The 25,089-nt window shown below is 35.7% G+C and overlaps 1 pseudogene; it reads right to left on the bottom strand.

Annotated features, from left to right (window-relative positions):
* Window positions 1–9,325: 9,325 nt before the first annotated feature.
* The window catches only part of LOC124898106, a 17,386-nt pseudogene continuing 1,622 nt past the window's right edge, over window positions 9,326–25,089 (bottom strand).

Raw genomic sequence — 25,089 nt, 5'->3', positions numbered from 1 at the left:
TTTAGCCAGAAATTCTTCCTCCATTTTGGATCCGAAGTTTTGAACTGTCAAAGCCTAACTTCCTAATGAAAGGACTTGAATGAGCCCAATGGTTTGTCTGCGGACTCAATTATTATGGGCTTGGTTTTATAAAGCCCATTTGATGCTAGTGGCCCTTCTATTAACCAAATAGTATGGGCCGGGAAATACTACAGCCCACTAACGTTCTTACTTGTTTGTTCCTTTCTTAATCCATAGGAAAGGGGCCTACTCACAAGAAGACGACGACAACAACAAACAATAAATCCAGTATATTTTCATAGAGTAAGGTTCGGGGGTAAGTAATGTATATTATTATCTTAGAAATGAGATAGAGAGGTTATTTCGGATAGACACCTAGCCAAAAACAAAAACAGTCTAGACAAAAAATAGTAAATGAACACGAAACAATAGGTATTAATACACCAAATTATAACATAAACAAGACTAACATCAAGTAATACGATAAACAATAACACACTTCGAAACAGACTAGTACTACACTACTAGCTAGCTAGCACGACTACCATAAGAAAGTCCTCCTACGTACAGGCACACTACTTGCTCCTATTCTTCTACCCTAATCATTCACATCCTTCCCACCTGCCAAATAAAAAGAGTATTTGATCTGGTCAATTTCAATTCTTAATTTTTTGTTAATTTCTTTTTGGAATAATTATTATTGGGTCAAGATTTATCAATTGTCTTTCTTATAGTTAGTTCTTTTAGATCCTAATTCAAGAGAAGAAACGTTTGCACTCTTCTATTTTTCTTTAACGTAATCTTCCACCTTCACTTAAAAGGGAAAATTATCGTTACAAATGATTTAGCATATCATAAAATGCTAAGTTACAATTTAGTGATCGTGATGCTAAAACTTTTCCACAGAGAACAAAAGATGTTTCAATAAAATTAATGGCCTTAAAAATACACATATACATAATAAATAAAAAGTTTAATATTATTTTTTCGTGGTTTTTTCATAATTGTTGTTTTTTAGTGTAGTTTTAATTTTACATAGTAATATTATAATTTATAAGAGTAAGAATTAATTCAAGTTAATAAGACGTTATCCATGCATTTTCAATATATGACTTTGAATATTATTGTTAACATATTATTTATTATTGTAAAGATTTGAGTAGTTTAATTCAAGGTTTCAAACTATTTCTATTGAATGATGATGATGTTTTTTTTTTTTTTTTTTTTACTATATTCAACATTGTCAAAAAGAAAAGAACTCATAAAATTAATAATTAAATTTTTTTTAGGCCTTGAGATTTTAATGTCACGATCCAAATGGCCATGAGCGGCACCCACACTGATCTTTCTGTGGAAGAACCATCTAAACCCAACCATTACTCAATCACTTAGTCAATATTAAAACGATATCATCATAAGACCACCTTAGAACAATAATTCGGAGCTAATCATTAGTAGTGCAGAAGTCAAACAAACTACTTATTAAAATCCCCAAGACCCGAAAGTCATCGTACAAGAACTACTAACAAAGATCATGTCTAAAGAGATATCCAAAAATAAAGTAAATAAAGAATGTTTCCTTGCCCGAAAGATGGACAAGAACAAATAAGATGACCCATGACAGCCTGGGGACGGAGTGCTTACACTTGGATCAAGATCTTCTATCAAACTCTACAGGTGAGGTCGTGTCTAAGCCTCTGGAACAATTTCTACACTCAACAAAAGAAGAGTTCATGATAGTATCAGTACAAACCACTATGTACTCGTAGGTATCATAGGTCAACTCAACTTAATAACATATACACAACATAAATCAAATAACAAGTAGACAAGCATCGTCACATAACAAAAGTTCAAAGAATCAACAATACAACAATAACAGGTCAAACAGTGCTCACAACCAAGCCATATAACCATCAAGAGTATCAATCATACTAAAAACATCCACAGAATCAACACAAATATGTACACACATATTATGGGACTTATTTTCGCCCAAATAGTCATGACCTTCAGAAAATAATCTATGTTCATGTACCGTACCGGCATGGTACCCCATCCTCAATAACAAGTAATATCAATATCATATACATACCGGTGTGGTACCCGATCCTCCATAAATAAGTAATATCAATATACATATCCATATCAGCGTGGTACATGATCCTATATAATCCAGTAATATCAATATACATATCCGTACCGGCGTGGTACCCAATCACCCATAAACAAATAAAATTAATATACATATATCCATACCGGCGTGGTACCTGATCACCCATAAACAAGTAATATCTATATACATATCCGTACCGGCGTGGTACACGATCCACCATAAACAAGTACATTTAAAGTCATAAGACAATTTCATCAAGTAAATTTTCAATAATTATTTATACACATCTGAACAATTCAAATATCATCAAATTCAAGCATATCCGAATACCAATCAACAAGCATAAAATTTAGGAGCTTACACACAATTAAATCGAGTCTAAACTCCAATTAAATCGTAATCTACCTCAACCGAAGAACTCGAATACAATCTACCTTGCAAGGGTCTTACCTTTTTGTAAAGCTTCTGAATATTTCAAATCTGTTTCAATATATAACCTCCATGAGATTACGGTATCAATGACACTCATATTACTATATTTATTTTCAACTCAAAATTCGGATCGAATTTCAATTTCAATGAATTTCATACGTAAAACTAATGCTTAACTGTCTACACCAAACACATTCCTTATCTCAATAATTGTAGCATCACTATCGTTACGATGTTATTACAGTAATCAGAAAATAACTTCAAATCTGCAAGGGCATATCACTACTGCCAACCGTAGCATAATTTGTAAATTGCTTACTGTTAACAACTTTAATTGAACCCTCACGTTAGTTTATTTTTTCCAAGAAAATTTCTTAATGAGGACAAAATTAATCTCTTAATAAAGATAAGACCAAAATTCTTTAACTTAGTTCAAAATCTATTATAAACAAGATTTTCCACAATGTTACTGTCAGACACGATTTACATAACATCAGTGACTACAAAACTTGTTACCTATTAGTACCCATTCTAGAACTCAACATCGGTCAAAGAGAAAATAACTTTTTCTCTAACCGTACCTATTTCAATGTACCCATACTAGCTTTGCGTACACCACTGTCCCCACCGTATTAGTATACTAGAAAAGAATAACTTCAATAAAGTATCTAACCTGAACAAAATTGACGACAATTCCTCTCAAAGCAACAAGAGAAAACCAATTTTACTGTTAATCGTCGTATTATCCTAGCCCAATTTTCTGATGGTATTAATATTATCATCTATTGCCAAACCCTTTTCACTTAAATTGATTCTTGCATTGGCCACATAAGAAAATAAACTACAATTTTGACCCATTAAATCACTAATTAAATTAATAATCTAAAATACCCAAAACTCTAATATATCCTTAAAAAAATCGATATGACTCATTCCGTAAGTCATATATAATTCACGTACACCAACTACGGAGAGAGCTAAAATAGGGAAGAGGAGAAAATTTCACAAACGACCGGGAGGGTTGTTACATTTAAGGACCTAAAGCAAATGTCTTACTAGCCTCACCATTGAGCCACTCATTAAATGAAAAATTATTTCCATGCTAATTTCTAGGTTTCGTAGAACTTGAACGTGGTGAATGAGTGTTGCTTTAATAGAAGAATTTTTCACTTTTGAGGTACTATTAGTTGAGTGTCACGATCCAAGATTACCCCTAGTCGTAACACGCTGCTTAGAACCACAAGTGTTCCCAAGCTAATCCATGTACTGACATGATACTTGAGCAACTGATTTATAATGTAAATAAAAACTAAATTTACTAAACGGAAGCATAATCATGAGAAAGTCTGAATAAATAATATACTGTGATAGTTTACATCATGATAAGTATGAAGAAAGAACTTGAATTACATGAATGACTCCGACTGACCATCTATGAAGCCTCTACTATATTGACTATCAATAACTGGAATATGCCTTCGACTACCACTAATCGATACATTTGGATAATCAAAATACAACACATGAACTGCAATGGACTAGAGTCCCCGAAATAAGGGAACTTATCACCTGCTGGTGTCACACCTCTTTTTTGCCCGAGGGAATCGGAGTCTAAAGATTTTTTCCAATTAAAGTGACGGTTTTGAATAGGGAATAATTTATTACAGAGTCGCCACTTGGAATTGAGTTATGGTGTTCCAATTCACCTTTTTGAATCCCTAGTAAAAAGAAAATCATTCTTTGTTGGTCTGCAAAAACAGAAGACCGGATAAGGAATTCTGTTAACCGAGGGGAAGGTCTGAGGCACCCCTCGAGTCCCGTGGTTCAAGCACGGTCGCTTTATTGACTTATCTTGACTTAAACTATTTTGGATAAATTGTGTTAAGGCCTAAATTCACTCATTATATCCAAAATATCTATCTACATATCTTATATTAAATAAATCGATAAAAGTTAATTTGTTTTTTTAAAAGAAATTGCCAAGGTGCATTATTGCATCCTTGAATTTTTAAAAAGCCTCAGAAAGATACGTAAGCCGAATTCTTTATTGAGACGAAATATTTTAAAACGTGCCTAAAGTTTGCCTAACGTTAAAACACTGATTTGTCTTTTATAAACTCGTAACAATTTATCCGTTTGAAATACTATTTAATTTAAACAATAAAATTGAGTAAAATTTAGTTAAAAGGATAAACAATTTAATAAATAATTAATAAATTTTATTAATGATAATTAATGATAATAATAAATGATAATAGAAAAAAATTAAAAATACACGATGATACCTAATTTTTAAAATTATTTCCTGAATTTATTCTATTTTAATTAATGCAAACCCAATCATATATTATAAGTCCAATCATTATTATATAATCCGATGAGTAGTTAATTGAAAACAAAAACAAAACCAGAACTCTCTTCATGTCAAAAAAAGCAACCTAAGAATAAGGTTAAAGTTCAGATCTCTTATTAAGATGAGAAAATAAAGACATCTTCATGGCTATAAACACTATTTGCATGACATAAAGTCATTAACCATTTGGATTGGGGTTTGGTCCCTTTATTCTGTTTTTTCTCATCAATTCATGACTTATATAAAAAAAAAATACTGTAATAAAGAGCATTTTCTACTGAATATCATTTACTGCTTAACTTGGAAAGAAAGATGTTGTAGCATTTCTACCCAACGAGGAAATGCGTCTCCTAAAAAATGTCTCTTTAATTACCCAAATAAGAAAGTGCATCTCCTTACCAATGTCGTTTGAATTACCCAAATCAGACTGCTTAACTTGGAAAGAAAGATGTTGTAGCATTTCTACCCAACGAGGAAATGCGTCTCCTAAAAAATGTCTCTTTAATTACCCAAACAAGGAAGTGCATCTCCTTACCAATGTCGTTTGAATTACCCAAATCAGAAAGTGCGTCTCCTTACAAATGCCGCTTGAATTACCCAAATCAGGAAGTGCGTCTCCTTACAAATGTTGCTTGAATTATCCAAACAAGGAAGTGTGTCTCCTTACAAATGCCGCTTGAATTATCAAACAAGGAAATGCGTCTCCTAACAAATGTCTCTTTAATTACCCAAACAAGGAAGTGTATATCCTTACCAATGTAGCTTGAATTACCCAAATCAGGAAGTGCGTCTCCTTACAAATGCTGCCTGAAATACCCAAATCAGTAAGTGTGTCTCCTTACAAATGTTGCTTGAATTGTCCAAACAAGGAAGTGCGTCTCCTTACAAATGTCGCTTGAATTACCGAACAAGGAAATGCGTCTCCCCACAAATGTTGCTTGAATTACCAAACAAGGAAGTGCATCTCCTTACAAATGTTGCTTGAATTACCAAACAAGGAAGTGCGTCTCCTTTCAAATGTTTCTTGAATTGTCCAAACAAGGAAGTGTGTCTCCTTACAAATATCGCTTGAATTACCAAACAAGGAAGTGAGTCTCCTTACGAATATTGCTTGAATTACCAAATAAGGAAGTGTGTCTCCTTACAAATGTCGCTTAAATTACCAATCAAGGAAGTGTGTCTCCTTACAAATGTCGCTTTGAGAAATTACGGCCTTTGATGTTTAGGCTTTGGAATCATTGATTTGAAGGTAACATGTGTTCCTGAATAATGACCTAACTACAAGAAACATGATCGATGTCACCGAAAACTCGAATAGAAATTTACTTCAACACTCGATTTACAACTCTTTCTTTTCTTCAACTTGTTCTTCAGGTGATTTCCTGGATTTTTCTTTTCTGATTTTTCAAAATATGTTCCTGAACTCAAAATAAAAGGTGAAACGAAAAAATAACATCCCATTCTTCAGGAGGGTCCTGGACATAAAATAAATTCCCATTCTTCAGGAGGGTCCTGAGCAAAAAGTGAAATTCAATAAACACAAATAAAATTTTTTGCCCTAGTTTGTACTAGAAAATTTTGTGAGCATTATCAGATTACAGTTTTTAAAAAGTATAGAAAGAGTGTGAATCAAAGCCCTGCTAAAGAAATGCGTCTCGTCAGAGTGAGACTGATGACCAAAATTAGGAAGTGTGGCTCCTAAGAATTAAATTGAAGGAATCGAGTAGAAAGTGTGTCTTCTAGGAGTGAATGTTCAAATAAAGAAGTGCTTCACCTAATAAATGAAAGCTGACTTATTCAGACTAGGAAGTGTGTCTCCTAGGGTTTAAATGACTCAACTAGAAAGTACGTCTTCTTGGAGTAATGGATGACGAGTTTTTACCATGATTGTGATTACTAAACATGTGTATCAATATCGCCTCTTGCATTTGCCAAACTGAGGAATTCCATCTTTTAATATTTAGGCTTTGAAGTTCTTGATTTGAAAGTAACATGATTCCTGTTTCATCAAAGAAAACTTGTGAGTTCCAAAGCATGGTGGCAAGTTTGTGGCTTTAGCTTTCGTGGCAATCACTCTTACCCTCGTCATATTTAACCTTGCTCCGAACCATTAGCATCCATCACCAACTTGATGCATCATTAACCCAAACTCATATTATCAAAAGTGACTCCTCAAATAAACCCTTTGAACCCTGGTATTTTCATGAGTTTCCAGACTCGTCTGTTGACAAAACTTTCTGCATGCCTTATTTCGGCTCACAATCATGTCTCTTTCATGTGTTGGCTTTTTATCTTGCTTTGTGCAACTGAAGAAGGTGGTAGTAAGTTTTGAGATCATTTCTCACTTATTTTGAAATGGACTTGACTCAAGGACACGAGAAAAATGACAATAATTTTTATCTAATGACAAAGATACCATAAAAAATCAAAAATAGAAAAATAAAAAGAAAAGGGAAATACAGTAGGCATTCTTTTTTCGAAACGACAAAAGAAAAATTTATTTGGGTGTGGTAACTGATTCCAGCAATCATGACATGCATTTTGAATTAAACAACCTGATCTATCCACACTAATTATTATAACTCTTGTTCACTTATTGAGTTTGAAATGAAATCAATATTGAATATGTTCCCTCTAGATCACAATCCTCCTTCGGCTAGTGGCACCTCAATGGGTTTTTGTCAACGCCTATCGCATTTTAATTTCTTTCTCAGCTCACTGTCGCCTTATGGTACAAAAAAGGGTTTTCACCAATCAGACTCTCTCATTTTTACTCATTCATTTTTTCATTATTTTTTTAAAATAATGCCCAATCACGAAACATCATGCACCCATAACATGTTTAGCCTTGACATTCTCAAAGATCGATCTGAAGGTTTTTCTTTGGTTGTAACTTGTCTTTTGGAAAGGGTTAGAAAGAAAGGTCGACATGAGGCTTAAAAATTTGCATAATATTAGGTGAAACATACAACTTTTGGAATCGACTTTTTAAGGAAATAAACTATGCCCTAGTTTCATTTCATTTTGGGTAATTTGAATTTTCGTTTGGTTGGACCGAACCCTAGAGTAAGGATGCCTACGTATCTTGTCACATCAAGAATCAGGTCAAACATAGTTCAGGCATCTTGTTCTTTTGCTTAATTTTTTTTTTCGTTGGATTCTTTTTTCCACTCTTTTTTAAACTTTTTTTATTCTAGTCTTTTGCTCGACACTTTTCTTTCGAGCTTTGCTGACTCTATCTTGATTCCAAAAGAGGGGTTACGAAAGAAAATAACACTAGAGCTCAAAAGCGGTAATAAAGGATGACACAACATTTAGGTATCAGAATGAAATGCCTTCGTCATATCAATCCTTAAAAACACAAGTACATAACATGCAATCTAGGAGTGGACATGAAGATCATATGCATCTTTTTCAACATTGATCTTGACTAAGCTCGTGCACATGCGTCACTTCTTTTAAGCTTGTGAAACATGCAGGTCCACTTATATTGTATTTTTCTCTCAATGAATGATTCATGTCTTTTTTGATCTAACCCTTTTACTTTTCTTGATAGTGGAGACTATATATCCTTTGATCGCTCCCGTTTAAAGTGCTTGAGATTGACATTCTCATTGATGACCAGGTTATTTTTTATTCACAAAGAGATTGCTTCAGTCCATTCAAGTGAGGATTTAACTCAGTCAGCAAACATCTCAACACTTTATTTATTTTCCTACATGTTTTTTTTTTCAACTCTATCTTCTTAGTCAAGTGTTTCAGGATTAAATTAGATTTTAAGATCATGTGAAAATCCATCATACATATCATATCACTAGAATCCATATAAAAGAACTATGTAAAGAAAGGAAAGACGAACAAATAATATATATATTAAAATAAAGTAAAATAAAATACAATAAATAAATAAAAGAGACACTACATTTTGTTAAAAGAAAAGATGACCAAATTTCAACATAAATGGCATATAGAAAAGACAAGATAGACTCCGAACTACAATCTTGAAATAATTCGGATAACCGAAAGAAAAACAAAATAAACTTTCACAAATCCTTTCTAGGAAGGGAAGGAGTGACTTCTTAATTGTTGAACTTGATATCTTCTCCAGTTCGCACATTAGCATGACTAGATCCTTCACCACTGTCAACGTCCTGCACCATAATCAATTTATCTTGAATCATTCTTTCTATTTCTCTTTTCAAAGCACGATAATCTTCTGTACTATGACCCTGAACATCAGAATGATATACACATCGTACATTAGGATCAAAGTTCCTTGAATGTGGGTCATTGGTGTACCCAAGAAAAGGAGTGATCATGTCCTTTGTCTCAATTTCTGAAATAAGCTAGTATATGATTCTCCAATTGGTGTGAAATTATCCCTTAGCTTCTATTTCTTTTCATTGTTTGGCTTGGAGCGAAAATCAAATAGAGGGGCTTGGGTATGTTAGTGGAGTTGGAAGATGATTCTGAGGGGTTGGTGCACGCCATTGCGGGTAAGAAGAAGTCTGAACATATGGTTGTGTATTATAGATAGAATACTGAGGAGATGAAATGGAATATAATGAATTTTGTGGTGGAACATAGTGTCGTGGATGGTTATATGGGTCTTGGACATAAATTTGGGACTGAGATTGTGCGTAAGGGTGACGCACACCTCTCCAATTTTGTCGTGGACCTGGTATAATAGTTGCTACATCTTCTTTTCTTTTGTTTCCACCAAAGCTTCCTGAACCACTTTGAATTGCTTGTGTTGTTGCTTTTAAAGCTATTTGGTTGATAATCTTTTCGGACTTAATTCCACTCTCTACCATCTCTCCAATTTTAATAACCTCGGCAAATATGTTTCCAATAGTAGAAATCAAATGATAAAAATAATCAGGTTCTTATGCCTGCAGAAAGATATCAATCATTTCAGACTCTTTTATCGATGGTCTGATTCCTGCAGCCTGTTCTCTCTATCTGATAGCATATTCTTGAAAACTTTCAGTTGTCTTCCTCATATTAGTCTGTGTGGTACGATCTAGCACTATCTCAATGTTATATTGAAATTGTTGAACAAAATCCCGATCCATGTCATCCCACACGTGCCAATGGGAAATGTCTTGTTCAATAAACCATTCAGAAGCTATTTCTGTCAGGCTTTCTTTAAAGTAAGCCATCAATAGTTCTTCTTTTCCTCCTGCTCCCCTTAATTGATTGCAGAACTTTTTCAAATGAGCTACAGGATCGCCATGACCTTCGTATTTGTCAAACTTTGGCATTTTGAACCCTAGTAGCAAATGGACGTCAGGAAACATGCATAAATCTTTATATGAAACATTTTTTTGTCCTCCTAATCCTTGCATATTTCTCAACTCTGCTGCAAGATTCTTATTTTCCTAGCCATCTCCTCTTGTTCCTCATTCTTAACAATTTTCTCAATCACGACAGGAGAATCGTGTTGATGAGCATGATAATGTGGATTTTGGGGTTTGAAAATTATTTCAGGAGGATATAACTGATCATGACTTGGTTCTCCCATATTCTTTGGTACTGTCGATTGGAGACCCGCAGTAGCTGAAGCTACAGAAGTGAAAAAAGGGTCATTTGTGACAGAAGAATTTGGTAGGCGCATGGTATAAGTACCAGCAACGACGGACTCATTAGCAAATAGACCGAATCCTGGTGGGTAAAATGGATCACCAGTTTGAGCTTGGGCAGAATTTGGATCATTCGTTTTTGAAAGTCTTGGGATTGATGAAGGCGGGGCTTGTCCATTCAACCAAGCTTGATATATCTCTGTCATCTGTTGTTTCAATAATTTAATCTTTTCCATTGATGCTAGTTCTTGCGAAATCAACTGATTTTGCTCCTCCTCACTGTCAAACCCTACACCCTCTTTGCGGGTCATTTTTCTCTTTTATTTAAACCTCTGTTACATGGATGAGAAGCCAACTTAGCCACAAACCAACCACCTTAATACTATTTTGATTTTGAAGAAAATTAATGTGTCAGATTTTAAATTTTTTTTCAGACCACCGAATCCATGAAGGACTGCCTATGTATCTCATCAAGATGAGAATCAGGTGTGCGTAGTTCTTGAAATTGCACTTTACAAAACTCAGCCTCAAGACCCCTAAAGGTTCAGGACTGTTAAGATATATATATTTTTTAGTTTGTAAAAAGTTAGCCTCATGATCCCTAAAGATTCAGGGCTATTAAGATATATAAAAATTTGACTTTGAGGATCAGAAAAATAATTAAGAAAATAATCATATTTTCAAATTATTCCCCAATAAATCTATGAATAATGTTTTAAAAGATAGGGTCGTATCCTGGGAAGGACTTCCTACGTATCCCATTAAAGAGTGAGAATCAAATCCTCGTAGTTCATAAAGACCGTAAAACTATGTTGCTAAAATTTTTCATTTCTTTTAAAAATAAAATTTTTCTTTGAAAAAAATAATTCACTAGATGTGAGGATAAATTAATCTCTTGCATTTTAAAGTTACCTAAAATCGGTCAAAAAACAAATAGCATTCCAAATAAATGTCAAAGAGCACATAGGATGCACATGTTGGTCTTTATGAAGTAGGTCACCTGTCCTAGACAAACCTGGCCCCTGTGCCGAGTCTAGCTAAGTCAAATGCATATGATACAAATAAAATGACACCTATTAGGGATAACCAAATTCTGAGTTTTCAGTTCTTCTAAGTTTAAGTTTGATAGGGATAGGTGTCTAGACTGACTTACCCGAGCAAACACTCAATCCGGGGAGGGACAACTTAGTCGGTAGCAGGGCAACATCGCCTTCGTTGCCGATCGGAACCCCGCCTAACATATGTGACTATAATCTTTCACCAGGTGCCTTGACACTTCGGCTATCTCAAAAATAAAGAAGGATGCATGCGTTGCATTCCTTCTATCCTAATTCAGAGACTTAGAGGGGGTGCGCAAGAGAAGATAGTATATAATGCAGTTCAATCAATATCAAAACGGTAAATGAGCGACAAGTAGCACATAAGGCCAACAAGCACAATATAAAAATAATTAAAGCAAGTAAAATTCAATATCAAAAGCTCGAATTCTTATATATCCCCAGTAGAGCCGCCAAAGATGTCACGCCCCATTTTCGCCCGAGGGAATCGGAGTCTAAATATTTTTTCAATTAAAGTAACGGTTTTGAATAGAGATTAATTTATTATAGAGTCGCCACTTGAAATTGAGTTATGGTGTTCCAAGTCACCTTTTTGAATCCCTAGTCTAAAGGCAATGACTTTTTGTTGGTCTGCGAAAACAGAAAACCGGGTAAGGAATTCTGTTAACTGAGGGGAAGATGTGAGGCACCCCTCGAGTCCCGTGGTTCAAGCACGATCGCTTTATTGACTTATCTTGACTTAAACTATTTTGGATAAATTGTGTTAAGGCCTAAAATCACTCATTATATCCAAAATATCTATCTACATATCTTATATTAAATAAATCGATAAAAGTTAATTTGTTTTTTTAAAAGAAATTGCCAAGGTGCATTATTGCATCCTTGAATTTTTAAAAAGCCTCAGAAAGATACGTAAGCCGAATTCTTTATTGAGACGAAATATTTTAAAACGTGCCTAAAGTTTGCCTAACGTTAAAACACTGATTTGTCTTTTATAAACTCGTAACAATTTATCCGTTTGAAATACTATTTAATTTAAACAATAAAATTGAGTAAAATTCAGTTAAAAGGATAAATAATTTAATAAATAATTAATAAATTTTATTAATGATAATTAATGATAATAATAAATGATAATAGAAAAAAATTAAAAATACACGATGATACCTAATTTTTAAAATTATTTCCTGAATTTATTCTATTTTAATTAATGCAAACCCAATCATATTTTATAAGTCCAATCACTATTATATAATCCGATGAGGAGTTAATTGAAAACAAAAACAAAACCAGAACTCTCTTCATGTCAAAAACCCATTTGCTATTTCCTTATTTTTATTTATTTATCTTTTTTTTGAAACCAAGTACTGATTTCATCATAATTTTTTTTTATCATACGAAAAAAAAGCAACCTAAGAATAAGGTTAAAGTTCAGATCTCTTATTATGATGAGAGAATAAAGACATCTTCATGGCTATAAACACTATTTGCATGACATAAAGTCATTAGCCATTTGGATTAGGGTTTGGTCCCTTTATTGTATTTTTTCTCATCAATTCATGACCTATATTAAAAAAATACAGTAACAAAGAGCATTTTCTACTGAATATCATTTACTGCTTAACTTGAAAAGAAAGATGTTGTAGTCTAGTGGTGAAAATTTGACTTAGATTTTACATTTTTGATGGGACAAAAATAAGACAACCACGCCATAACAATTGAAAATTTGTAACAAAACTAATCAAACTTACACTTTTCTTTGACTTAATATGGTAAATAAATGACATTACATGCTAAATTATATATTCATAAAAATAACTTTGATCATGATTTGATTCACAACAAAATTTACACAAATAAATTCAAAGAATCTGAATTAGAACCTGTGTGATAAGTTAATTGAAGATGAAGATTAAAATATTGTCCCCAGAAACTTCAAAACGGAACTCCAAAACTCGATTCAAAACTCTTTTCTTCTCTTCCCTTCTGTATTTCTACTGATGATTTTCTCTTTTTTTTTTTTTTTTTATATATCAGTGTTTGATCTCTAGATATCTGATAGTGTGATATAGTGTCTATAGGTATATCTGTTCTGGGGGTGGGGAGAGTCCTTAAGTACAAGGATTTTGGGGGGAACGATTAGTGTCACATAAGAATAGGATTTTTTTATTTAAAAAAATTTGAATCTTTTTTCTTTTCAATATATAAGATAATTAATAATAACAAATAAAAACAATAAATAGATAAACAAAATAATAACAATTATAATTAAAAAATAATATAATAATAACTAACTAATTTTTATATTTAAGAAAATACAATAAAAGTTTATAAATAGCTAAAAATAAATATAATTAAGATAGTACTAAAAATACTAGTGTCACACCCCCTTTTTTAACGTACTCCAAAAAGATTTATGTTTTAAGGGTCGAGAAGGGTTTTATTATTTAAGTGACAAGAAAAAAAAATTTGTTTTGGAAAAGGATTATTAATATTTTTATTCAGAGTCGCCACTTGGCATAATTTGGTGTGCCAAGTCACCATTAGAAAATCCTTTTAAAAAAAAAACATTTGACTCTTTAAACTGGTTTGCGAACAGAGATTCCAGCTAAGGAATTCTGTTGACCGAGGGGAAGGTGTTAGGCACCCCTCGATCCCGTCTTTCAATCACGGTCGCTTGGTAGAGTGTATCAACTATCTTGGCATTACGAAATGTATAAACCACACAAAAGCACGCAAAATAATCAAACAATAAACAAAACAAAACAATCCAAAAATGTAAAGTCCAGTCCAATTATAGTTCAAAAATAGAAAAAATACGAAAATATAAATTCTAGTCTAAACTAAATCTAGACTAAGCTCCAATACCTTACCCAATGCCGCGGGCCTTCACAACGAACGTCCTCCGGGTACATGAAACCTCGGGGCATTCCCCAGTGAATAAATATATACAGATACTTCGGGGCAATCCCCGGCCAAATTATACAATTGAATTAAATACGATAAACTAGAAAGAAACATTCACACGCACATTCCAACATCCAATCAAAACATCAATCTTAAATTCTTGCCTACCCGAACCTACATTGCCTATCCATTTCAATATGACATTTACATTCAAACACAATAAATCAAAATTTGTCCGAGTCTAACATTTTCATCAATTTTTCATTTCAACCCCCAACATATTTTTATCGATCCATTAAAACATGGTCAAGTTCTTTCCTCAAACCTTCGAAAACGAATCACCAAATGTCATGATCATAACATCAACATCAACAAAAATCCAACAAAAGCATAATTCCATCACACATAATCCCAACCAGTTCAAAATAATCAAGATAAAAATGAGCTAGAGAAAGGGTCCTTCACGGAATTCATTCTTGTTGGTACTAATAAAGAAATCCAGAGCCGAAAATTCGTGTAGGAGACCTCAACAGCGACAAAGCACCATCGACAAGCCAACTCGATGCAAATTTCGAACTCAAAGTCCGATTAAAAAACCCAATTTCTGAACAATAATGACGATGAAATATCAAACCGAACGGGATCAATCTTGTGAAGAAACGAAAGGTACCCGTACTGAATTCCAACAGAGTCAACCCATATCTAAATCGCTAGAACCAACACTAATTTTGGTGGTTTTAGGGCTTAAACCGACCCGATGGCGCACAAAACCCAACTCCGGCGACCCCTTTAACACCTCTCAATCAGTTTTGGTGAGCTCAAGGACAAATCCAGTGATTTTAGTGGTGGTGCATTTGGTCGCCGTTAATGGCATCTTCCGATGGTGATTCGGCCGGCTGGACAAGAAATTAGGACTTAATGATTGCTTTTCGGTGGGGTATCGTTGGCCGAATTTTGGCGGAATGACGATTCCAGCGAAATACTTCACCGGAAAGAGCTAAACGAAGTTGTTTTATCCCTTTTTTGTTCACTCATCTTTGAATTTTTCTCAATTCCTCTCTTTTCACTCTTCGTTTACTCCTTTTCAATTGTGTGTGCGCGCATCATTGTGTGTCTGTGATCGGTGTCTTCACCATATGTGGAGTGTGTGTATCGAGAAGGGAATATAGTGAGGTGTGTGTGTAACAGTGAGTGTGTTTCCGGTGAGGGTGAGTGAAGAAGATGAAGTTTTTTTGTAAAAAATGGTCTCTGTATTCCCGTATATGGTGAGGATGAAGTTGTGTGAGTATATATGAGGTGAGGGTGGGGTAGGGAGGTAGGGTAGGTGGGGTGACGTGGGGTAGGGGGTAGGGTGTGATGTGTTTTATTTTGATTGGGTAGGTTGTTAGGATAAAATGTAGGGTTAGGATAGGATAGAATTTGTTAGGGAGTTTGTTATTTTTGTATTTTGCGAGGGTATAATAACACGGGTGGGGGTACACGGTAGGATAAAATAAAAATAAAAAAATGGGTAAAAGTGAATAAAATTGAACTTTAAAAGGACGAAATCACGTGCCTACGACTAGATTATTTATTTTAAAATTAAAAAGAAAAATATTTTTGAATTTTTGTATTATTATTTTTTTAAAATTGGAATAAAAATAAAAATAAAATATCCTAAAATTAAATTTATTTAGTTATTTATTTTTTAACTAAAACTTTACTGAAAATAAAATAATAATTAAAATAATATCGAATCAAATATAAATATTTAATATCGAAATATATATATATATATATATTACACTCGGGGAGGGTCAAAAATCACGTGCCTACAGCTGGTTGAATGCAAAGAGCTGTCTTATCCTAGTGTGCGGACTACATCTGGTACCTACATTATGAAAAAATGTAGTCACAAAAGGTCAGTACGTTGGAATGTACTGAGTATATGGAGACATGCACTAAATCATGAAAATATTTAAAACATGCTTTACAATTGAGGATATAAGCTATTTACTGAAATATGCACTTAAAACATGGTTGTACATGAAAATGGTAAGTTACTGTGAGATTTATAAAACATGAGCTAAAAACAATTCTATAAGCTGGAAAATGATAGAAACATGAATACTGTATGTGTTTTGCGGAGAAATTTTGACTTTTTGAGAAGAGTCGCCACTTAATTTTGAAAAGGAATTAAGAAACCTTTAGAGAATTACTTCAAACGATTCAAAACAAAAAAATCATTTTAAGTTAGAGATTCTAGATAAGCGGTTCCTATTAACATTTTAGGAAGGTGTTAGGCACCTAAAACGTCCGCTAACTTGCGGTTATTCGGACTGTTTGAAAACATCTTTTGATTAACTTCTGAAAAGATTAATTTGTTGAAATAGTGATTTTGATTTTTTTTTTTTTTAAAAAGACTTGTGTAAAATAGATTTAGGCGACTTAGTAGAGATTTTAACTAAGTCTAAACAAAACTAATAAACAAATAAACACATAAAAGGAAAAGGGAGGAGAAAGTAAATGATTTAGACCATTGAGCCCAAATCAACGAGATCTATCCTAGTCTAGTTGGGCTTCCAACCCATTTCACCTGTCCTAAACTATTTTTGGAGCCTTTGGCTCGAGTCTTGCTCCACCTATATTAAATACAACTTTGGATTCGAGGCCGAAATGACTGAATAAATAAATGGCTAAATGAATAAATAAAAAGAAGACAATAATAAAAATTGAAACTTTTCAAGTCTTTTAATGACCTCATTAATGGGTTTTGACCCATTTTCCTTCTTCGTCTATTTTCTAGGACCCGCATGCCGTGTATTGAACCTCGAGTTTAAACTTTGAACTTGACTCGAAGGGGTAGACCTCATTGGTCCATTACGAAATGCAAGAGTAGAGGAATCCATTTGGAATCGAGACATTTTTTTTTTTTTTTGCATACAAAGAAAAGATTAAGAAATTAATCTACGTTCAAGGCATAAAAGTGACATATTTCAAAGTAAAAGAAAATATCAAGAACCAATTTTGAATTACAATGATAAGCACATTTTTCAGGAGGGTCCTGAACATAAAGTAAAATCCCATTTTTCAGGAGGGTCCTGAACAGAAAGTAAAATCCCATTTTTCAGGAGGGTCCTGAACATAAAGTAAATTCCCATTTTTCAGGAGGGTCCTGAACAGAAAGTAAAATCCCATTTTTCAAGAGGGTCCTGAACATAATGTAAAATCCCATTTTTCAGGAGGGTCCTGAACAGAAGTAAAATCCCATTTTTCAGGAGAGTCCTGAAAAGAAGTAAAATCGCCTTATGGTGCCTGCAAAGGTTTTCACCAATAAGACTCTCTCATTTTTATTTCTCTCCACTCCCCATCGCCTTATGGTTCCTGCAAAGATTTTTACCAATAAGACTCTCTCATTTTCATTTTCTCTCAACTCACCATCGCTTTATGATGCCCACGGGGGTCTTTACCAATAAGACTCTCTCATTTTTGTATTTCTTTCCTGATTTCTTATGCTGAGGGAGACAAGCGGTACTTCACAATGTATCATCATATCCATTGCATGCTTAGCCTTAACATTATCAAAAATTGATCTGAAGGACTTTCTTTGGTTGTAACTTGGCTTTTGGTTAAGGTTAGAAAAGAAGGTAAGGGGCTCAAATGATACTTGAAGTGGGGTGAGACTTACAACTTTTGGAATCCACTCAAACAACACATTAACTCATGCCCCAGCATTGTTGACTGGGTGAACCTTAAATCTTTATTTGGTTGGACCGAGCCGGAAATAAGGCAGCCTACGTATCTCACTCCCGAGAGAGGAGAATCAGGTCGCACGTAGTTCCATTAACTTGTTCTTTGTTTTGATTTGATTTTGATTGATGATTTTTTTTTCTCGAACTCTTTCTTTTATTCTTATTTTCTTGATATTTATCTTTGACTCTATTTTGATTCCAAAAGAGGGATATGAAAGAAAAATAAAACGAAGCTCAAACGGGTAAACAAAGGATGAAACCATGTTTAGATAGAAGAATAAAATGCCTTCATCATATCAATCTTTCAGAATGCAAGTACTATACATGCAATAAACTCAATAAAGGATCAAATATCATACATAGTATCTTTTGACCGCATCAGCATTGATAGCCATTTCTGTCATTTTGCCTTCAATATCTGTCAAGTATAAGGCTCCATTGGGCAACACTTTCTTCATAACAAAGGGACCTTGCCAGTTAGGGAAGAACTTGACTTTTGCTTCAACCTGGTGAGGAAGGATACGTCTCAATACCAACTGACCAACTTCAAAATTCCTGGGACGGACCTTTTTGTTTTACGCTCGAGCCATCTTCCTCTGATACAACTGGCCATGACACACAGACGTTAGCCTTTTTTCCTCAACCAAACTCAAATGTTCCAGTCGGGGGGTTTTTACCCATTCGACATCATCAATCTCTGCTTCTACAATGACTCGAAGAGAGGGAATTTCAACATCTACAGGAATGACTGCTTCTGTCCCATACACTAATAAATATGGAGTTGTCCCTGTTGAAGTGCGAACAGTGGTGCAATAACCTAGCAATGCAAACAGCAAGTTTTCATGCCACTGTCTAGATCCTTGTACCATCTTTCGCAGTATCTTTTTTATATTCTTATTGGCGGCTTCTACAGCGCCATTGGCCTTTGGGCGATATGGAGTAGAATTTCGATGTGCAATCTTAAACTGTAGACATACTTGTTGCATCAAATGACTATTGAGATTGGCAGCATTGTCTGTAATGATCATCTTAGGAATTCCAAATCTACAAATGATATTGGCATGAAGAAAATCTACCACAGCCTTCTTTGTCACTGACTTGAAAGTTACTGCTTCTACCCACTTTGTGAAGTAGTCAATGGCTACCAAAATGAATCTATGCCCATTCGATGCCTTCGGCTCAATCGGTCCAATCACATCCATTCCCCAAGCCACGAACGGCCATGGAGCGGCTATTGGTTGCAACTCAACAGGAGGAAAATGTATCAGATCATCGTGTACCTGACATTGATGACACTTTCGAATAAATTGAATAGAATCCCTTTTCACAGTAAGCCAGTAATAACCTCCTCAAAGAATCTTCTTTGACAAAACATGACCATTCATTTGTGACCCGCATACTCCAGAGTGTATTTCAACCATGATTTCTGAGGCTTCTTTTGCATCTACACACCTGAAAAGTCCCAGATCTGGGGTCCTCTTATACAAGATTCCCCCACTTAAGAAAAATCCACTAGCCAAATGCCTAATAGTCCTCTTTTGATCGTTGGTGGCATATGTTGGGTATTCTCCTGACTGAATATACCGCTTGATATCCAAGAACCAGGGTTCTCCATCGAGCTCTTCTTCAACCGCATTACAGTAAGCATGCTGATTACGACTCTGTATATGTACTGGATTGATGTAGGCTTTATCAGAATGTTCGAGCATTGAAGATAGAGTAGCTAAAGCATCAGCAATTTCATTACAAATCCTTGGAATATGCCTAAATTTTACTAACACAAACTGTTGACATAGCTCCTGCAAACATTGTCGATACGGGATGAGCTTCAAATCTCGCGTCTCCCAATCGCCTTGAATTTGATGGACGAGCAAATCCGAATCTCCTAATACCAATAATTCTTGGACTCACATATCAACAGCTAACCTCAAACCAAGAATGCAGGTTTCATACTCTGCCATATTATTAGTACAGTAAAATCGAAGTTGTGCTGTTACTGGGAAATGTTGTCCCGATTCAGAGATAAGAACCACACCTATTCTGACTCCTTTCATATTGACAACTCCATAAAAAATAAACCTCCAACCAGGATCAGCATCTATAACGACTTCATCGACACATGACACTTCTTCGTCAGGAAAATATGTCTTTAATGGCTCGTACTCTTCATCGATGGGATTCTCAACAAGATGATCTGCCAAGGCTTGAGCTTTCATGGCGGTTCGAGTCACATATACAATGTCGAACTCGGTAAGCAATATTTGCCACTTTGCCAATCGACATGTCAGCATAGGCTTTTGAAAGATATACTTCAAAGGATCCATGCGGGAGATGAGATAAGTAGTATAGGATGAGAGATAGTGCTTCAACTTCTATGCTACCCAAGTTAGGGCACAACATGTCCTTTCAAGAAAAGTATACCTGGACTCATATGTGGTGAACTTCTTGCTAAGATAATAAATAGTCTTCTCCTTTTTGCCTGTGGCATCATGCTGACCCAGGACACAACCGAAAGAATTATCCATGACTGATAAATATAAGATCAAAGGCCTACCAGGCTCCGGGGGTACCAGCACGGGCGGATTTGACAAATATCTTTTGATTCGATCGAACGCTTCCTGACATTCTTCGGTTCATTTTATTACAGCACTCTTTTTCAGCAACTTAAATATGGGCTCACAAGTGCTTGTGAGTTGAGCTATAAAACTGCTAATGTAGTTCAGTCTACCAAGAAAACTCATCACCTCCGTTCTATTCTTGGGCGGGGGAAAATCCTGAATGGCTTTGATTTTTGAGGGGTCCAATTCAATTCCCCGACGGTTGACTACAAACCCCAACAGCTTTCCAGATGGAACTCCAAATACATATTTTACCGGGTTGAGTTTGAGATTATACCTGCGAAGCCTTTCAAAGAACTTTCTTAAATCTTTAACATGGTCGGCATGACTTTTTGACTTAATAATCACATCATCCACGTAGACCTCAATCTCCTTATGCATCATATCATGAAACATAGTGGTAATGGCTCTCATGTATGTTGCCCCAGCATTCTTCAAACCGAACAGCATCACTCGATAACAATAAGTCCCCTATGGTGTGATAAAAGACATCTTCTCTGCATCGTCATCATCCATAATGATCTGGTGATATCCGGCATAGCAATCCACAAAAGAGGCAACCTTATGTTTAGCACAGTTTTCTAACAAAATGTGAATGTTGGCCAGTGGAAAATCATCTTTCGGACTGGCTCTATTCAAATCACGGTAATCAACACACACTCGAATTTTGCCATCTTTCTTTGGAACGGGAACAACATTGGATAACCACATGGGATAGCGAGCTACTCGAATTACTTTGGCTTCAAGTTGTTTCATGATTTCCTCTTTAATTTTAATACTTACATTCATATTAAAATTCCTCAGCTTCTGTTTGACAGGAGGGAACGCGGGATCAATTGGCAATTTGTGAGCCACTAATTCAATGCTTAAACCAGGCATATCATCATAAGACCATGCAAAAATATCCTTATAATCAATTAATTCTTGAATCATTCCATCTTTTAGTTGTGGCAAAACATGTACACTGATTTTAGTTTCCCTAACATCTTCTTGATCCCCTAGATTTATTGGCTCAGTCTCATTCAAATTAGGATTCGGTTTGTCTTCAAACTGTTCCAACTCTTTGCTTATTTCTTCTAGTGCTTCTTCTTCATCATATTCTCCATCCTTCTTCATTACATCTTGATTAGTTTAGATTTTAAGATCAGGCTGAAAATTCCGCATGTATGTCATATCATTAGAATCAGCATAAAGAGAACTGTGTAAAAAGAAAAACAAAATATATTATACACGAAACAAAAGGGACATTGCATTTCATTAAATAAAATATAAAAGGGTTTAAACACAGATAACAACATAACATACACAAACTAAAATCTGAATTACAACCCTGAAATAACTCGAATAAATAGAAAGAAAAACAAAATAAACTACCAAAACTCCCTCCTGACGGGGAGAGGAGTGACTTCCCAATTATTGAGCCGGACAACTGGACCTATGAATTGCACGTCTGTCATACTGGTACCTTCTCCTGCTTCGACCATATCAACTTTAATAAAAAGGTTCTGGAAGTCATCAACCAATTTAACTTCAAATTCCACATGCTTCGTGGCACCGCTCTTAACAAATGATTCATTGAGTAGTGGCATTGGGCGAGGGAGTGACCATGTTTCCTTTTTTCTTCCCTTGGATTTCTTCAGATCTTCAGCTGTAGGCTTAAATCCTAGACCAAATGTGCCCACATTCTCACTCAAACATATGGGATGAACTATACCGTGCAGAGATGCTCCCAAACCCTTTCCTGGCTCAAATACGTATTTCCAAAGTTCACTCACCATCATCATAGAAGCAGAAGACAATTGCGGTCCCGGTATAGCCTGCCATTCAAGGATATGATTCACTGGCACTGTATCAAAAATTTGATAGACGAATGTCTCGTCTACATTATTTGCTTTAATAAGAGACAAGGGAGAATCTTCGTAGGCTGACAAATCTCCTTCACCATGAATAACTACTTCTTGCCTGTCATGCTCAAACTTAATCATTTGGTGCATTGTAGATGCAACCGCCTTGGCCTTGTGGATCCATGGCCTTCCCAACAACAGATTGTAAGAGGAGTCTACATTCAATACTTGAAACTCTATGGCAAACTCAACAGGCCCTATGGTCAACATTAGTTCTATTTCACCAATGGAATTTGATTTTGCACCATCGAAAGCCCTAACATATACATAGTTGGGCCTGATCCAGTCAGCACCAATATTCAACTTTTGCAAAGTAGAAATAGGGAAAATATTTGCACCTGAACCTCCATCAATCATAACATGAGTGACGTAGAAATCTTCACACTTCATTGTAATGTAAAGGACCAGTTTAAGCCCTGTACCTTCAACAGGCAATTCATCGTCAGAAAAGCTGATCCGATTGACCTCAAAGATTTTTCCAACCATTTTCTTAAGTTGGTCGATTGTAATCTTCCTTGGAACATATGCTTTATTTATACCTTCAGTAAAACATCACGATGCTCCTTGGAGTGCAACAACAAAGATAAAAGGGAAATTTGAGCAGGGTTTTTCTTCAACTGGTCTAATATTGAATAATCTGGCAATTTCACCTTTTTAAAAAATTACTCAACTTTTTCTTCGGTGATAGGCTTTTTGATAGATAACGGTCCACTCACCGTTGGCTGGGACTTTCTTAAGCTTTTAGGCACGAAGCATCCTCCTGACCTAGTCAAACCCCCTACCTCATCTATATCTTCCACAACTTCTTTCCCGTGATAGGTCATCACAGTCCGCCCATAATTCCAGAGAACTCTTTTTCGTATCAACTATCGGAGGTTGGGTCACCGGTTTGAGGATAATAGGCGCAGCCAGCGCTCCTTTCACCGTCAAGATGGGCTGACTCAGAGCTCCCACCACTATCAACTTAGGTTTATCCTGACTTAAATCAACATACCTTCTGGAGCCTTGTACTGTGATCAGGGGCTTCTTTGTGCTTTCTTGGGCTTTATCTTCTCTCATTCCTTCCTGGCTCAATAACATTGCTTTCAAAGACTCCGCTACATTCACCAATTTTACCTCAATGGTCTGTATCTTGACAATAGGCTTATAACCCCTCGAAGACTCTTTCCCATCATATATCAATTCTAATATATTGGCTTCAGCATGGGTTGGCAGCAGATTCTGGTTAATGTTTGGACCCTCCGGGGCCTGGACCAGCATCTGTTTTGTGTCAATTAAATCTTGGACAGCTCTCTTTAAATGCCAGCATTTCTCGATATCATGGCCGGGCATATCAGAACAGTACGCACACCTTAAAGAATAATCGAGATTCCTTGATGGTGGATTTGAAAACCTTCCTTGAATTGGGCTCAAAACCTTCAACTTTCTCAACCTATTAAACAAGTTAGCATATGACTCCCCAAGAGGTGTGAATTGATTTTTGACCCCCTTCTCCTTCTTATACTCGGGCCTAGGCTGAAAACTGGGTCTGGAGGGGTTTTGGTAATTTGGTGGAGCGAATGGGTAATTTTGTAGAGCTTGCGCGCCATTGCGGGTAAGAAGGGGTTTGGGCATATGGCTGCGCGCTATATACTGGGTACGGGGGTGGTGGAATGGAATATAAAGGGTTTTGTGGAGGGTAGTAATGGTGGGAGGAATATATGAAGCTTGGGCGTAGACTTGGGCTTGGGATTAGGGATAGGGGCGAGGTGTTCTTTTGGGATAGGAATGGTTCCAGCTACAATAGTCGCCAGGTCCTCTTTCTTTTTTTTTACCTCCAAATGCGCCAGATCCACCTTGAATCACTTGTGTGGTGGCTTTTAATGCGGCAAAACTCACTATTCGTTCGGTCTTGATTCCATCCCCTATCATCTCCCCCATTTTGAGGACTTCCATAAAACTTTCCCATTGCTGGAAGTAAATGTTGAAAATAGGTCTCATCCTGCGCCTGAATGAAAACTTCTACCAACTTACTTTCTTTTATTGGAGGCTTTACCCTGGTGGCCTGTTCACGCCACCTTATCGCGTATTCCCTAAAACCTTCAGTGCTCTTTTTCTTCATATTGACCAAGGATTTTTCGTCCGAAATCAGGTCGATGTTATACTGAAAAATGTTGAACAAATTCAGAAGCCAAATCATCCCAGCTGTTCCATTTATCGATATCTCGATCGATAAACTATTCTGAGGCCAGATCAGAAAGACTCTCACCAAAGAAAGCCATGGGCAGTTCTTCCTTTCCTCCTACAGCCCTCAACTGGTTGCAATAACGTCTTAAGTGTGCCACGGGATCACCGTGTCCTGCATACTTCTCGAACTTAGGCATCTTAAAACCGGGGGGGGGGGGGGGG

Source organism: Capsicum annuum, chromosome 4 (genome assembly GCF_002878395.1).
Source record: "Capsicum annuum cultivar UCD-10X-F1 chromosome 4, UCD10Xv1.1, whole genome shotgun sequence".
NCBI lineage: Eukaryota > Viridiplantae > Streptophyta > Magnoliopsida > Solanales > Solanaceae > Capsicum > Capsicum annuum.
Note: the sequence above shows the minus strand (reverse complement) of the source record. Positions and strands in the feature narration are given on the sequence as shown.